Source organism: Marmota flaviventris, chromosome 15 (genome assembly GCF_047511675.1).
Source record: "Marmota flaviventris isolate mMarFla1 chromosome 15, mMarFla1.hap1, whole genome shotgun sequence".
Classification (NCBI taxonomy): domain Eukaryota; kingdom Metazoa; phylum Chordata; class Mammalia; order Rodentia; family Sciuridae; genus Marmota; species Marmota flaviventris.
In genome coordinates this window covers 29,051,416-29,067,549 of record NC_092512.1, presented here as the reverse complement: position 1 = coordinate 29,067,549, position 16,134 = coordinate 29,051,416, and positions in this window count along the sequence as shown.

Sequence of the window (16,134 nt, the reverse complement as noted above, 5' to 3'; positions counted from 1 at the left end):
ATTACTATGTGAATTATCTCTATTTTAGAAAAGGGGAGGAATGGAAAGAGGAAAGGATTCCAGCAAAGGAGATCAAGAAAAAATAGGATGGTAGGAAAGAACCATTAGATAATATTTTCACAGAAAATAAGAGGGAAAATGGTTTCAAGGAGTTCTCAATAATATCAAATGTCATGGTGAATGGAGAACTAAAAAATAACTATGGGGTTGAGAAATAGAATATAATTTATCATCTTAGTCTTGTTTTTCATTTCTAACCAATGAAACTATAAAAAGAACAGTGATCTTAATTGAGGTAATTTAGATCTTCAAAAAGGAATATGTAATTTTTTTCTTGGACATCATGTAACCTCTTATCTATCATTATTTCATATCAATTTTAGATAGCACTTTCCCTATAATTAATGGACTTTAGGCATAATTTATATTTGATTCCCTGTTGACATTGTTGTATTGCTTCATATTACCTTAGTATTTTGATAATATGCCACAGCAATAGAAATTCTTTCTCAGATATAAAGAATTAAGTAATGAACCACATAAAGATAATATATATTTTCTTTCTCACTTTCTAATAGAAATACCCATTTATTGCTACTGTTTTGTAATGAGAAGTAAATAAGTAATTTAAAAAGAAAGGGCCAATGCGACTTAAGTCATTGCCTACTTAAATGCCTTATGTTTGGCTTATTACATTTTTCAGTATGAAAGTTTCACTAAATTTGTTCTGGATTTTTAAAATATATTTTTACATTTTTATGAAGAATCTTTAAAACTCTTAGGAACAGTTACCCTAATCAAATAATTTAACTTTATATTTTTCAAAGATCCCTTTTATATATCACATATAGGTCTAAAATGACCAAGACAAAAAAATATATATTTCTATACTTTTAACTCATTCAGAGGAAGAATTATGTTCAATCTCTTCAGGTATTCATTTGATTTACTAATAGTAAGTATAAATACTGTCAATTGAGACAAAGATAATCCTTCAAGAGCTTTACCTATAATTCTTCTTCTTCTTCTTCTTTTTTTTTTTGTACAGAGATTGAATCCAGGGGTGCTTAACCATTGAGTCATATCACCAGCCCTTTTTTTGTATTTTATTTAGAGACAGGATCTCAGTGAGTTGCTTAGGGTCTCATTGAGTTGCTGAGTCTGGCTTTGAACACATGATCCTCCTGCCTCAAGCTCCTGAGCCACTAGGATTACAGGTGTACATCACTACTCCTGGCTATAAATTCTTTCTTTATAAAGAAAGTAATTTTCTTCCTCCAGCCACTTCACTGGATCTGTTATCTATAAAATGATACAGACTGGATGAAGAGATATCCAAGGCTCTTTTTAGTGATAAAAATGCAGTGACTATAAACTAAAATGTTTCCTTCAACTCACCTGATCCCCATTGTTTTTCCTACATTTTTTTGACTTCTTTAGAAACCTCCATTCATTCTTATTTAAGTCATATACACAGAAGCTATTCATTAATCACGTTATAAAAGAATCTTGCATTTCTTTTAAAGATCTTAAAGTATCATACATTTGCCAATTAAAAATTGTATCCCCCCAGAATGAAGAAATTAGTATAAAGTTATACAACTACAATCATTGGGATAGATCTAAAATTTGAGCGTTATATTTTATCTTCAAGACACTTTTCCAAATATTTGAGCATGATTTTTTTTTTAGCCAAGATGGCAACAACATCTTCCAACTATATGCTTTTTAATATGATCTTGACACTCCCCCATTAAGAAATGGAATCTCTATACACAATGGAATATTACTCAACTTTAAAGAAGAATGAAATTATGGCATCTGCCAGTAAATGGATGGAACTGGAGAATATCATGCTAAGCGAAATAAGCCAATCCCAAAGACCAAAGGCCAAATGTTTTCTCTGGTGTGTGGATGGTAATTCACAATAAGGGAGTAGGGCTAGGGAAGAATACAAGTACTTTCAATTAGACAGAGGGGAGGGGGTATGAGGTAGGGAGTATATTAAAATGAATCAGACAGTATTACCCTATGTGCATATATGATTGCATGACCCGTATAGCTTCACACATGTAAAACCAGAAGAATGAGAAATTATAGTCCATTTATGTATGATGTGACAAAATACCTTCTACTGTCATCTATAACTAACTAAAACAAATAAAAAAGAATTGGAGTCTCAGTCCTCTAAAACTGAGTTTGGAGATATGCACCACGATATAAAAACTGGACAACTCAATACTGAGCCCACTGTGCTGTGTGGAAACCAAGCCAGATGGAAACATATGTCGACACTCTGGTCAGCATCCTTTGTTCAACTCAGCCCAGGCGCCAGATATGTGACTGAAGAAAGCTCCTGATGATGTCAGTCTCCAGACACTGAGTCACCCCAGTCTTTATGGCTGCCAAATCTAGGTCCCACACACTGGAAGAGCAGCAAGTCATCTCTACCATATCCTGACTGAAGTTCTGATTCTTAGAATCCATGAGAATAATGAAATGGTCATTGTTTTAAGCCACTGTTTTAAGGAAATTTGTTTTGTGGCAATAGTAACCAGGTTCAAAAACACCCAGGAAAAACAGATTAACAGAAATCTTCAGCTATGGATCTAATGTTTAAATCATACTAACTGGCTAAGGTGTTGAACATTTGTATGTGTGCCCCTCTCTCTTGCTCAGTGATGACAATAACCTCTCCTTGTGCCTCAGATGCAGCTCTAGAGAGGATAATTGTTTGAAATTTTGAGGTGCCCCACAAGGATTCAAAATGAATTCTATGCATACCATTTGTGTTCTATTTCTAGCCACAGCATACTTTACATTTTAACTACTGTACTTTACTTATCACTGCTAGAATTTCAAACCATTTACTTTTTGTTCTCAGAGTTTTTTGTTTGTTTGTTTGTTTTTGCTGTGACCAAAAGACCTGGTAATAACAATATAGAGAAGGAAAAGTTTATTTTGGCTCATGGTTTCAAAGGTTCAGTCCATGATTGGCCATTTCCATAGCCCTGGGCTCCTGATGAGGCAGAATGTCATGGTGGAAAGATGTGGCAGAGGAAAGTAGGCCAGGACATTGTGACCAGAAAGCAGAGAGAGAAAGCTCTTCTCCCCAGGAACAAAATATAAATCCCAAAGGCATAACCTCAGTGACCCACCTCCTCCAGCTACATCCTACCTGCCTACAGTTACCACTCTGTTAATCCATATCAGTGGATAAATCCACTGATTAAATTTTCCTAATTTAATCATTTCACCTCTGAATCTTCTTGCATTGTCTCATACATGAGCTTTTGGAAGATACCATATATCCAAACCATTACCAATTTGCTGTTGAAAATTAATCATAATGTTTATCTTTCTCCACTTATCAAATTTGGTTTGGCCTATGGACATTCATACCTTTTTGGATTTTTTTTTAAATATTTTTTTTTAGTTGTCAACGTACTTTTATTTTTATTTATATGTGGTGCTGAGAATCAAACCCAGTGCCTTACACATGCTAGGCAAGCACTCTACCACTGAGCTAAAACCCCAGTCCACATTCATACATTTTTGTATCCAGAAATGACAGATGCATATGCCAATCTTTTCTGTGTATTTTCTTTGAGCAACAGATCTACCCTTCTATAGGCTCCATTCTGGTACTGTGGACTAGGACTCGTGTATGACTGCCTTGTCTTCTGCCTTCACTTAGGTTCTATGAAAGCAGGGTTTCTTAATCTCAGCACTTGATATTTTGGGCTACATAACTGTTGATGGGGGCTCTCCTGTGCACTGCAGGATGCTAAGCAGGATCCCTGGCCTTTTCGTCTAGATGCCAGCAACATTCCTCACTCTAGCTGTGGTCATCAAAAATGTCTCCAGACATTTCCAAGGTCCCCTGGAGAGCCAAATCACCCCTGCTTGAGAAACTATGCTATAGAGATTGTTAAATGGAGGAAGAATACTGTATTCTGTCTCTGGTCTTGTCAGCAATGCTTTTGTGATTGTAGCTTCTCTCATTTCCAAGTTATTTTAGCAGTCCCAGAATTGATGTTGTTTTGCCCCTACTGTGATACCAATAGTTGCCACAACTGGGGAAAGCCCCACTTCAAAATTATGATCATCAGCTCCTTAAGGCCTCTGCTTGGATTTGCATGGTAACCTCAAAATTTCCTCACATTCCCCAGCTCTATGGGACAATAGTAGGATAGATCTTTCTGGAGTTATTACCTTGGGCCTACCTCAGAATCCTCTTGCTGCATTCTCATTTTCCATTATTTGTATAACTATTTCCCTGTATTAAAACCCCTCTGATTGAAACACCTAATATAGTTTCTGTTTTCCTGAACTGCTCCCTGCCTGATAGAGTTGATGACTTTAACCTTGACACAGGCTAAACAGTACAGCTGGATGGAGCCTGGCATTTTTTTTTTTTCTTCACTCAAGAAACATTTATTGAACATCTTCAATTAGACAAGCATTTATACTAGGCATTGAGAATAAAAGGTAAACAATCTGAAGTCCTTGTTATCTGGGCAATAAAGAACTATCAAGAGCCAATTATAGGTGGGTTAAGTGCCTATGAAATTGTTTTCCAATGCAATTATTCATTTGGCAACGCACTGATCAGTGTCAAGGGATGTATTATCTGTATCTCTACTAGTTTTTTAATTGTTTTGGGCATGTGTCCTGTTTCTTTAGTTTGAAATTAAAGACATATGCATGGTGACTCACTTTTATCCTTATCAAAAATGCAAGGAATTCAATTATTTATCATTGCCAAATTATTAGTAAAGGCAGAAGTTAAAAAATATGAGTTCTTTGCTTAAACGTTTTTGTTACAACTTTGGGAAAGTGAGCCAGATTTATTTAGAGTTGGATGGCAAGTGAGGGAAACAGATTGAAGCTGTGAATGAGTGATGGTAAATGTTTACAACTTCACAGAATCCTTCAAGAGTGATTTGAAAGCACAGAGACTTCGTATGTTGACTAATGAAAAATTTTGAAAGCTCTGTATGTGCATGCGTGTGTGTTAATGATTCTTGGTTTTAAATGGATGTCTTTGAGGTAAAATTCCAAATTCTCCTTTCTGCTTCAATATGCATATGAGTCGAAGGGCCTTATGTAGTCACTATCTTGCATTCTGATCTTGTTTGTTCAAGACAAAAGCCCTCTTTTTTTCTCCTGTGATAGAGTGGGCCTGCCAATGACTTAGCTGTGAGGCTTGCTAGCAAGTGGCTCAACTGAACGCAACCTAGCAAAAGCAAAAAGGCAAATTTATTATGAGGATATAGGGAAATTTCATCAGTAGAAGAAATATGTTGGTTTCAGGAATATTAGAATCAGGATCTTGAGTTTCATTAGGACTCTTTTTATTTTTCTCTCCTTTCTGTATATCTATGTCATTTCCCCCCCTTATTGGTCATTGATATCATTAAATAAGAGCACATAAAGCAAGATTTTGTGGGATGATATTGAAACATTCTGATAGTGTTCATGTCCAATTGCTATGATGCTCCTAAGAGCAAAGATGGATAACCACCCAAAGGGATGATTAGGTGTGATTTGGTTAAATATCATATACTGTTCAATAATATGAAAACCGAGATTCTAAAATGAAATATATTAAATGATCCATTAAAGGAGATAATAATGCTATGTGTTTGGGATTAGAATTTCACATAATGAGAATACATATGCCTTAGTAAACTATGGGATATTCAAGGAAGTTGTGGAAAAGGGAAGTTTTAAAAGGGAAAAATGAGAAAGATTACATAAAATATTTTGAAACAATAATCCTTGGTGATAATGATTAATAAGAAGGGTGGCATGCATCTGAGGTTGAACAGAGAGTTGCAAGGTAAATGTCTTTGTACAACAGGACATTTGTAAGGTGGTGGTTTTGGCAGAGTCTTTTGGGATAGTTACTTCCACATAATTGTGCACAAGAACTCCTCCTTTAAATCTAGTGGCTTTATTTTATACTTAGGGTTGACACAAGGGATTTCATTTCGATTCTGACAACTTTAATGATATCATTAATTAATATTATTGGTCATTGATATCATTAACTAAGAGCACATAAACATGTGGTTACCATTGCTTTGTTTGAACAGAGGTATGAAAGCAGGAATTCAAAACTGTTTTATTAGTATGCTACCATATTCTTTATAATATTCATACACACTATACCTTCTATTGATCAGTGCAATATTCTTAGATATTGATAAAGACTTCCCATGACTAAACTTTAGTCAGGCTCTTCTGAGCCCTCAAAGCTTCCACAACACTGGCATCCATCATTGTTGGGCTTGAATTACCCAATTGTAGCAAGAATTTTCTAAGTCTGTTTAGATAAATTTCCCACCCTTAATACTTGATCTGATTTCTCATCCTTCACCCTTGGTATCTGATTATCCTCCAGTCCAATGTTTCTTCCTAATAATCTTCCATCCACTGATGCCCACTCTGCTCCTTGGCCATAAATCCCCATTTTCCTATCCTGTATTCAGAATCAGGCCCAATTCTATACCAAGGTCTCTTTTCCGATATTGGAATAGTTTCTGAGTATAACCTGTCTTTATCACTTTACTGCCCAGCTCTATTTTTCTTAAACTTATATTTTATGATGATATTGTTAAAGAAAATAAATACCTATCAGATACCATTACTATGTTAAGTGGTTTGGGACTAACCAGGAAACAGCATTTAAAACACTTAGTGTAAAGCTCAGAGTTGGTTGCATGAATCATGGAAGAGACTAGAAGCCAAATGGGAACAGTGAGGTAAGGCAGAGACTATTGAAGCAGGAATTTAGGATGACTACTCCTAGGCCAGAGGAATAGAGAGAGGATGTAGAATGACAACAGCCCAAGTGTCACAGGCACCTGGCAGAAGCTGACGACATGCTGCACCTGGTGAGCAGGAACTGGGCTGTGATGCACCATCCAAGGTGGAGAAGATGGAGGGAACACTTCTGCTTCTCCCTCTTCCACACCTCTAACCCCCCAGGGTTACCCATGGACTGACTCCAGCTGGAAGCTGGGAACCTGGGAGATACAGCAGCAAGGAAAAGACCACAACTGGATCATAGACCAGACACTGAGGCCTGGCAGAGTAATTCCTTCAGTATCTTCTTTAGTTTGTGCAATGCTCAGCAAGGTATTGTCAGCACTTCTATAGCTGAGGAAACTTAAGCTCATGGAAGTTAAGTGACTTGCCTAACGTCACAGGCAGCATGAAGGGCAGATCTAGAAGTTTTACCAACATCTATTCTGACCCAAGTCCCTGCTGCTTTCTCAGCAGATGTTTCAACACTACAGCTGGTCTTTCCAGCTTATAAATCCTAAAGAATAATTTTAAAGAGGATTAACACTTTCCTGGGGGAAAAAATAAACAGGGAGATGATCTAAGTAAGTTGCAAAAAGACACTGGCAACAAAGCAATCCTAACAAAGCAAGGTTATAGGATTTAAGAACCTGACAGCAGACAGGGAACCTTTTTGTTAAACAAAACAAAGATCAAGCCTAACTTCTTACATAAATCATTATTGTCCTGCTTAATGGGGCTACCATAAACCTAATAACCTGAAGGATTTGCAAGCATTTTAAATGAAAAAGACTGGCATTTTAGAGAAAAGTAATTGGTCCAGGGAGACAGTTTGAATACAGGGAGATTTATCCTAGGAAATCAACAATGAGCTCTGTTACCTGGGCAATGTAACACATTAGCAAAGATGAGTTTATGTGATAAATTGCTGCAAATAAAAAGCAGAACCTGAAGACTCGGGAGAAGCACATTTTATAGAGGATGGTAAGGGTGGAGAAGGGAAGGTGAACTTTCTTGCAGAGAGACAAAGGCTACCTTGAGAACCTGGATTGCTAGGAAAGTTTATTAGGTTTGTGACTAGAAAGCTATGACTAATTTGTATGGGGTTTATAAGGTTGAGTGATACAGAAAATTCCTTTGGGTGGGTGTTTGCAGAGCTGGTATCCACATAATCTAATCTCCATAATCCAATAGGTTAATAAAACCTTGGATAGTCCATGGTTTGCTATTTTACCTGGAGTCAAGTTAGAGTTTTTAAAATTCTTGATTTTTATGATTTTTTTATTTTTATTCTTTGTATTTGTATTAGCTCTTGAGTTTTTGTTTGCTTGTTTGTGTTGTGGAAACAAGCTAGGCTCAAAATTCTTTCGTGTGCTTTTTTTGGCCTCCTGTAGTCTGGTAACCAGCCTAATCCCTGCTGCACATCTGAACTATTAGAATGAGTCTTGCTCCTTTGGCCACAATGACTGCAAAAAAAAAGGGTACATGAACCAAGTCAAGACCATCTCAAGGCCATCACTGGGATTTTTCCAACTTGTGGAGCATAAAGTTATTAGGATATAACAGAATAAACTATTATTGGTCACATTACCAGCAGATGGAGAAATCCAGGGTAGAGCAGGAGAGAATGGGGGTAAAACACAAAGATGGAGAAGAAGCTGAGAGGAAATGTATGCCAATAGTATTTAAGTTCTGGCTCACTTTCTGAGATCCCAGATAGTTCATTGTTCATGCAGCTATATCTTTCCAAGTACTTCTGTCACTTATAACCAAAGTACTTACTTACTATAATTGATGAAGGTATAATGCTGGCAATTCAAATATAGGTGATATTTCTACCTTTCTCTTCCAAATCCATCAGTCATGGATATCAAAACTGTACCACACCCTCCCAAACCTTTACCCTTACCTCCAAAGATGTCGGCTGATTCCTAGGAAGGTTATGTTATCATTGCCATTCCAGAGACTGGGACCGAGCCTCTTTGCACATTACCTGTACCATAACATGAATAGAGCACATGCTTCCATAAACATCTCTCATCCAAGCTTGTAGGATTTTGGTAAACTGTACTAAAGATTTGGTGACATCCTGTGGCATAGCCATGTCACATACCTCATGGCTTTTTAGTGTACCTCCTCCTCTCTCTCATATTTAAGATAGTATAAGTATTATTTGTTAAAACCTAAGTAGTTAGGATTGTGTTTCCTCCTCTGTGAGTGAATAGCTTGACCCAATGCAACTCAAAGGGGAAATTAAGGTTAAAATGCTTAATTTCATGGAAGGTATCAGCATAGTATGTGAAACATGACTTCTCCATTTTTAAATTTTGCTCAGAGATTTTATATATAACTTGATCTCTTACCATTTTATTTAGTGTACTAGGTATATTTAGCATACTCTGACTATCTCAACTACTGTTTTTTTTTCTATTAAAATCTAACTTTATCCAAAGTGCACTCACTCTCACTCTCAGACCTCTGTCCTCCAGTTCCTAACTGGATTGGTTGGTTTCTAATCTACTACACAACTGTTCTCATGAGACACTTCTTACCACTTTATTTTTGTGGGGTAGAAATAACTTTATGACAGAATTTTTAACTTAGTATGCATTATTTTCTATTTGCCAGAATACTTGAAAAAATATTTGATATCAGTATGATTATTATTTCTAAATGGTTTGTGCTTTTTCCCTTTGAAGTTTATAGGCTCAGTATTTAAACTTGGTATTGTGTAAGTTCATGCCACTATCTAGGTATGGGTCTTTCCATGCTTATTTTGCTAGACAAGAGGTGGGTCCTCTTAACCTGAAGATTCTCAGGTTCTCAGTTCTGGGAAATTCCTTTCCAAAATTATTTTGCTAATCCTCTGAATTACCTTCCTGCCACAAGTTGTTTATTTTTGTTTAAAATGAATGAAAGGTTGCCACTTAAGATTTTCTTTTACATTGAGTCTTAGTTTCTTTTCTGACTAGGTCATTCTCCAGAGAGGGGAAAAAAAAAAAGAAAACAAATTCTGGAACTTAAGTAAGGAAATTCAGGGTTATGTCCACTACTTCATTGTGAGTCAACAGAGAACCATCTGTAAGGCTACAATAAGAAATACTTTTCTCAGAAATGCTAAAATCATTACCAACTGGCTTTAGTTGGTATCAATCCATTCTGTTTTTTTTTTTTTTTAATTGAAAAGGAAGCAGCAGCAGCAACAAATTTTATGCTTTGGATAATGTGATCTGTGAACAGGGCAAGGAAAGAAAGGCTACAGATCCAGTTGACCACAGAGACATTCAGTTAATCCCTCTGATTGCAGCCTTGTTCACTTTCCCACCTGACTGAATCTGAACCTAGAACAGTCATCAGGCTCCACTATGGTAAACTGGTCTTTATCTCTTCAGTAGTCTGCTCATGGTGTATTACAGCTGTTGTTTTTTTTCTACCTATTTTATCATCAAACCACTTTTAATTCTGTCTCCCACAAGTTATTTTAAAAGGTGCTTGATCTGCTATCTTATTTATTTGAGGATCACTTTGCGTTTTTACTATACATTTGCATGATCACTTCATTAACAAGTTTTTAAATAATTGTAGTAAATATTTCTACTTATATCTCTTTGTTTATACCTTGTCTTATTTCAAGCAGAATTTGAGGTAGAGATTCTTTCAAGATATACTTGAAAGATAACTTGTTATTATGTGTATATACATTATATATATATTCACACTAATAAAATGTATGTATAAGAATATTATCAAACAAATGATAATTTTAAAAGCTTCAACCTATAATCTTGATTTAAGAATCTGTGTGCTCTAGGTAGCAGGCTATGAACAGCAGAAATAGAAAAAATAATGCCCCCCACAAAGAAGCCTGCTTCCTAATCCCTAGAATTTGTGCATATGTTCCTGCACATGGGAAAGAAACATTAAGGTTTTGAGATGGAACTGATATCACTAATCTGCTAACTAAAACAGAGAGATAGCTCTGGAGATCCAATGTAATCAAAAGGGCACTTAAAACTAGAGGAAGTAGCAGAGAGTCACAACAGAATAATGCAGCATGGGAAAAGCTGAGTAGCCATATGTCCTGCTTTGAGGTGGAAGAGGCTATGAGCCAAGGAACGCAAGCAGGCTTTAAAGCTAGAACAGGAAGGGCAAAAATGCTCCCCCACAGCCTCCTAAAAGAATGCTGCCTGCTCACACCTTGCTTTTAGCCCTGAGAGACCCACTGTGGACTTCCAAACTCCCAAACTCAGATAATCAGCTGGTGTTATTTAAAGCTCCCAAGTTTGTACTAATTTGCTCTTTTAATAATTTGTTGCATTAGGCAACTAATAAAAAAAAGTTAATGAATTTCTCTAGGATTCCTATTTTAATTAAATTTAGAAGTCAACAATGGGCAAACCCAGCAAGGCAGTACTCTTTAAAGGATGCTATTAATTAGCACATTACTTTTCTCTGGGTGAAAACAAAATAATAGTATCAACATATATTTTATATCATTTCATGGGGTTTTAAATATAATTTTTGGAGAAAATCAGGGAACATAATTGTTTAAAAACTTCCCTCTGAATACCCTTAAATGTGTATTAAGCAATGCTGAATTTTCTTGCTTATGAAAAGCAACATTTCTGACCCAACCCATTATATTTGGTACTGGATAACCAAGGACTGATTGGAGTTTCTAATTCCACATTAGTTTGAAAGTTCTCATTGCTTGCTTTAAGACTGCCATCATATCTAGGATCAATACTTGTTAACACACAAGTGAGCACATTTGCTGAGGAACAGATGGCTCACACTATTCCTTTCTCTCTCTACAATGAGTCAATTCTTATGAGTCCTCATGTCATCTCAAAGTCCTACCAGGAATGCAGTGGAAAGGACTATTGAACCCCTACTAGAGTTCACTCATTTAAAAAAAATCTGTCACTGCAACTCTTCTCCACTGTAGATAGACTTGGCAAATAGGTCAACAGGCTTTCTTGCTGCGTCAATGACTCATAGACACCAGTAGATCTGGGAGCTTAGCTGGCTGCTATCTTTGTAAAACAAGGTCTTTGGGTAAGTAAACAAGTGCTTTTAGGTCAGCATTCAACAAAGGTTGAAGTAATGCTTTAAGAAAATCACATCAAGAGAGGTTATTAAAAAAAGAAGAAGAAAGAAAAAAGGGAGACAGGATTTGAAGAATGGTTAAACAACTATGGAAGAGCACAGCCTGAAGTAAGGTTGTTCACGAGCAGCTGAATGGCAGCTTTCCTTTCCATTGCACCAAGCTGTAATAACCTTTTCAGGCCTAATTATGAATTATCACACAGCTGGGATCAGTCACTCCCTCAGATCAGAAGGGAGATCATAAAAAAGCATTCATTTGGAAGGAATTCAGACTAGTGCTGTAGAAATCATGGTGGAAATTATCCTGACCATTCTGCCAAGCACAAGATGAAACCATGAGCTTCTAAACTGAAACATCAAGTTCAATCTTATTTATTTGTTTGCTTATTTATTCATTTATTTTGGCTGTCCTGGGGATTGAACCCAGGGGCACTCTACCACGGAGCTACATCCCCAGCTCATTTTTTATTTAGAGACGAGGACTGCCCTGGTTGGCTTCAAACTTGCCATCCTTTCTTCAGCCTCCCAAGTAGCTGGGATTATAGGTGTGTGCCACCATGTCTTTGATCTAAATATTTTCAATTACTTATTTTCCCAGTCTTTGTCTCCGATGATATTGAATACTGAAAACTGGAGCAAAAATTAACCAAGCAGCAAAATGAAAGCGATGTCATGTATGTTCCAAGTCTCTAGAATATTAGCACTTAAGGTACAAATGTATTTCTTAATCATTACTAGAGACCTGGGACATAATGTGTTAAGTTGTCATTACTATATTATCAAAATGTAGACCTAGGCTCAATGGTAGAGGGCTTGCTTGGCACGACGCACAAGACCCTTGGTTCATCCCCAGGACTGAAAACGGCAAAACAAAACAAAATAAAGTTAGTTACTACCCATGTGTACAAAGCAAGACCTAAAAGTGGTTAAGAACCCAGCAGAGTACAGACTGACTTAGCTCAAATCCAGGTTCTTCTACTTACTGGCTACGTAACTCAGATAGGTTATTGAACTTCTCTGTATCCTAGTCTCCTTTTCTGGAAAACAATAAGATATGAAATAAGAGTTTATATGTAAAGTGCTAGAATAGGAGCTGGTGCATTGTGGGTGCTCTGTATGTATTAGTTGTTATAAGAAATAGAATTTTAAAATGCTTACAACTACAGACTTGAAGGCAAAAATGTCAACCAGTCATGTAGATATAAATGTATGAATTTAAGATAGTATTGGTCTACTTTTGTTTCAAGGTCCCAAAGGTTTTTTGCATTTGTTTTTAAAAGGAGAATTCCCTGTCCTTAAGAGATTTTTTTTTTCCAAAGAAATTTAAAAGGCTAGATTTTTCCACACAGAATGACTCGAATTATAGATGATATATTCCCTCTACAATTTTTCCTGATTACAGATACAGATGTATCAGAAATCTGTACTGTATTTCCTTCTTTCCTTGTCCTCTTTCTCTATATTGTCTATGTTCTCTTTTGACTACCACTGCTATTACTCCAGCTGTGTTCTCAGGTGCTCTTCCAAGGATTCCCCTCACACTGATCTATCTCATGCCTCCTGTTCCTGTTGTCCATAGGCTTTTACAGAACACCATCTCCTTTTTTTTTTTTTTATTCTGGTGCTAGGAATAAAACCCAGGGCCCCGCACTTGCTAGGCAAGTGCTCTCCCACTGAGCTCCACCTACCAGGAGAAACTATACAAGTATCACTTTATTCTCACTACTTCCCAGCCCCAAATTTCCTACAGTTCCCTGTCTTCAAAATAAGCTCTGGGAGCTTTAATTAGAGACTTCCAGCCTTATCCAATCTGACATTAACCTAATGTCCAGAGCTTATTTTTCCCTATTCCCACACATACCCCAGGAATGACTGTGTTCCCCAGGGCAAATGTGGCAAGATTTCAGACATGGTTATAAAGACTGAGGGTCCATGCTACTGATATCTGGTAGGCAGAGGCTAGGATGCTGCTAAAGATTCTATAATTTCTAGGAAGTCCTTTCATAACCAGGAATTAGCCAGCCCCAAATGTGAATACTGCTGAGGACGAGAAATCCTGTGTTATCCCAGAGAAATCCTGTGTTATCCCAGCTAAGGCAGTGGCTGCTTCACACGCCTGCTTTAACATCCTGCTTCTGGTTTTACTTTCCCATTAACAATCCTTTTGCCTGAAATTCATATATTCTTCAACATTACTTTATCATTAATCTATTGTGAAACATTCATGGAGCATCTACTACGAGGCAGTCACTGTAGGTATGAAGATAAATAAGCCATTTCTTTCCCTGAGGAAGCTCAGATTCTTATAAAGTCTAAAATTCTTTTTGTGTCCACCCCTCCAAGTAGTACCTCTTTTCAGGATGTATATAGAATACCAATAGAAACAGCCATAATTGTTTACTATGCCAAATATTCTTTCATGTATGAACTTCTTTCTTACAATAGTCCTGTATGGTAGGTACAATCATTACCACCACTGCCCTTTTACAGACTTGAACCAATGCAATCTGGTTATAGTAGTCAGATGCTCAATTGCTATATCACAACCTACTGCTGCTGTCACAAATGCTTATGTGCTTAGCTGCTTTGCCCTGCCTCCTCTCACTCGTGAATTAAACTTTCTGTCTTTGACAGTGGGAAAACCAGCCACACAATATATCTTATTCCCATATAGTAACAACCTGAAGCTGCTCTGGTTCGCACTGCTTCATTGCTACACACCCTGTGGTCTCTGGAGAACCTCTGGCTTCTAATCTCATCTACTCTCATCCCTAACACTGGTGCCACATTTGTAAAGAGAACCCATTTTCATACCTCTCAGGCACTGGGAACTTAGTACATGAGTTCTGCCACTTTTCCTCACTACCAAACCTCCTGCCCATACTGCTCTTTACCCTGCTCCTGCAGCACTGGGTAGGTGGAAAAGCCTGCTGGCTAAACAGATATCCAGCTAGGAAATAAATGCAGTCACCCCTTGTTTAAACCCCCAAACTTTATAACCAACTAGAAAACTGGTCAGGTACTCCCTCTCTCACCCTTGCCAAATTTATCTCCATGTCAATCCTCTAAAATCACTTGGAGGTAATAGGAGAGAGTAATGGTAAGAAAGGTTCTGCATAACACTAGTCTCTCAGCAAGCCCTGGTACCCACAGCAGGTGGTTCTCCAAGCCTACAAGGTAGCACACTTAGCAAATTTTGTTCTTTCTCTGGGGGCTTTAATCAATTATGAGAGGAAAAATTTCATTTAATACCCAATATCATGCTATCACAATTCACTTCATGTCTAACAGTCGCATATTCTTTAAGATATCATAAATTCCTTTGAGGAAAGTAGCATGTTTAAAAATGAGGCACTCTATATAACATACAATTTTCAAAACAGCTCTGAGGAATGAATCATTGTCTCCAATTTACAGTAGATATTGGGGGAAATCTGTTCCTTTTATAAAACAAAACTCCTGAAAGACCTGTTCTGACATTTTGATCATCCTCAGCACCTAGCAAAGTAACACAGAAGCATATACTTGCTATATATGTGATCAATGAACAAATGTATCTGATGCTCAAATTTAGGAAAAACCACTGTATTTGGAGAATATTTTAATTATTTTCTCATTGTAATATAATGGTAAACAGTTCACCTCCAGCATACTCTCTCCCCCATCACACACATACCCACACACATGTGCAAATGCAAATTTCACAGTTTGCTCCAATAATAAACATAGCAGACTAGGTTAATTATGTGATCCATCCCTGTTATTCCCAACCTCTTCTTTCAAACTACCTTTTTCTATATTGTCCTCAGATGACAAGTATCTCTCATTATCAAAGACCCCCACCCACTCTTAGTTATAGGAATATTAGCTTGTCACAGTTGTTTTGCCATGTGATACCAATAAATTGTCAACAGAGGTAAGAACAGGTAAACTTTGTCTTTTACGTACTAAGATGATCCTAATACACCAGTTGTCAAATGAATTTATTTTTCCATCAATTGTAACACTCTTCTGGCAGGTGTATGGCAGATGAATGTCTGGGTAAAGGGAGGAAACTCCACCTAAGCAGTGGCTGCCAGAGACAGATGGAGGAGAAGGAAGGGAGAAAGGAGAAAGATGGGAAGGAGAGGAAGCAAGAAACACAAAGACAGAGAAAATTAGAATTTCCAGATCATTAGAAACTCCTTACATGGACATTAAAGCTTTTCTCCA